Source organism: Lathyrus oleraceus, chromosome 1 (genome assembly GCF_024323335.1).
Source record: "Lathyrus oleraceus cultivar Zhongwan6 chromosome 1, CAAS_Psat_ZW6_1.0, whole genome shotgun sequence".
Taxonomy (NCBI): Eukaryota; Viridiplantae; Streptophyta; class Magnoliopsida; order Fabales; family Fabaceae; genus Lathyrus; species Lathyrus oleraceus.
In genome coordinates, this window is record NC_066579.1 from 128,276,814 (window position 1) to 128,279,496 (window position 2,683).

Genomic DNA, 2,683 nt, shown 5'->3' on the forward strand with positions numbered 1-2,683 from the left:
TGGAAAGTCAAAAGCATTTTAAAATATTAAAAAACAAGTCAAAAATAATTTAATTTACAAAAAATACCAAAATTAATCCAAAAAAATATTTTAATTCAGAATATGGAAGAGGAAAATATTTAAAGATTTTTGGTGAAAGTCCCGTATTTTTTGGATTAAAAGTGGATTTAATATAAATTAAACAAAATATGGCTAATTAAAATAAAATTAGAATTAATAAAATAAATGGAAAAAAGATGGGCCATCAGATCTCCCTCATTATTTGAGGTGGCAAATCTGATGGCCACGCGCTTAGGGACTACCAAACACGTGAGTCAATGCGCTGCAACAAGAGTCAAACAAAATAAAGGCCCTGATTAAAACGTGAATGCATGGTCAGATGGATGGGAGAGTGTCAACACACCACCGGAGCTAGGGCTCATATCATCTTTTCTGGTGGACCTCAACTGACTGGTCCACCACCAACTTTCATGAAAATAAAAGATGCATATACTATTTTGAAGAGAAAAATGCCAGGAATCCAAATTTGCCCTTAAAATTTTCCAATTTTCACTATATTGAAAGATACATGGAATTGAAAGTTGAGGAGTATGAACTAAGTTGCTTTGATTTGACCTCAAAGCAACTCAATCTTGTTGCCTACATTGGTAGGTCTTCAGACAACCAAAGATTAAGCAAAATAGTGGAGAATTAAGGGAGAATCGAAGAAGAGAAAATCCAGAAAATTCACCTTCGGTTTACTTCAATTGAGCCCGATCTCTCTTCTAATTTGGCTTGGCTTGCCTCTAACAACTTGCAGGAAGTGAAATGAATGACCAAAGGGCTCGGATTCTTGGAGTTTCAATTCCAAAATAGAATGAGAATTCAAACTCGATTTTAAGAGAAATCCTCAAGTTTATCCTTTCAATGGAGGTTAGGGAAGAATCAGGTCAAAGCTTGGGCAAGGGGATCCCCATTCTGAGCTCAAGGACCATGTATTTATTGGCTACCAATTGCTTTCCACACCATTTCAAAATTTGCCAAAAATAGCAATGTCATGGTGCATGCTTGCATGGGCGTGCACAAGGCCCATGAAATGATGCAAATAGGTCCAAATTCAAATCCAAATGATGCTGAAATAATAACATGGAACCATGCAATGTTGATTTGAAAATTGGTCACAAAATCTTCCAAATGGGGCCATGCATTACACCCATGCGCAAATAACTCAAAAATGCTCCAAATGCCATGATCTTGGACTCTTTAGAAAGATAACATGAAAGGGAGCAACGTTTCTGTTGAAACTTTTTCCATTTGGAGCTAGAATCATGATTAATTTTGAGGTGGAAGTTGGAAGAATCAAACATAGTTGAAAATTTTCTAAGTTAAAAGTCAAATGACCACTTTTTCCACCTTGAATAACTTTTGCTATGAGCTTCAAATGAAAATGGTTCCTTCTAAAATGTTGTATCTCTTTCATTCCTCTTAAATTTGGTCATAAATTTTACACCATTTAAATATTGAATTAGGGAGTTATTGATTTTAGAAGTTGAGGGAAATTGCTTGTTCAATAATGATGGCCCAAAATGACCTATAATGTTTCCTATTGGTACATGCCTTTGCAATTATAATTTGGAATTTATCAAAGAATAAAAGTTAGATAAGACATCTTGAAATTGATCATGAAATTTAGATGGCCTTCATATCATAAAAATTGAGCAAGTTATGGTTCTTGGAAGTTGACCTTCTATCTAGGGCACAAACAAAATGACCTATAATCTTTCACCATAAACAATGATGTTACAAGCAAAGTTAGATCTTGATGCCAACATGAAAGTTGTTTGGAATGTCATAAAGAGTAACTTTGATTTTGGAATAATTTTCATATGACAAATATTGTAGGAGATAGGGTCTAGGGAACCCCAAATTTGACTAGTTGACTTTCTCTGGTCAACCTCTTTGAACCAACTTGCAAACTTGAAGTTATTTTGCTCTTTGGGTATCATGGAGGATCATATATGCTTGATATGAAGTATAATGAAGTATCCCTTGAGATCTTTGACCAATTTTTGAATAAACTTGCTAAGGAAGGCACATAAGATACCCAGATGAATTAGGGCTTCCTTAACAAACAAGCTTCAAACTCTTGATGGATTCTTGTAAAAATGATAAGTAAAGAACATGGGGATCCATATATGATACTTAGAACCATTGTGAACCTTTTCTTGATTGATATACTGCATTGAGGGTCTCAAACCCTAAATATGAACTTGATGAGGCATAGGTGGACACACACTACCTACAAAAGAAACAAAGCTACACTAGACATATTTTTGGTATTTTGGTTAGTAAACAAAAGAAAATAAAGTATGATACAATCAAAAGTGCTTGGTGATCTTATCCCAATACGAACCCAATGAATGAGGGGTGAGGAGGATACCAAGGTGTGATCCCAAAGCCAATGAAAATGATGAGATAGCATGAGGGACCTTAGGGTCAAAATTGGGGTATTACAACCGGGTATGATATAAGGTTTGTAAAAAGTACCCTAGAGTCATAGATACACAAGAATGTTTTCCGCTTACAGCGACTACATCTCAGTCGTCAACTCCTTCAAGGGAATCTATTATGGGTGAGATATTCATACCGATCCTTACGAGACTACATCTTGGGGACCCCTACTATGTGACCATCGACTTTGGTT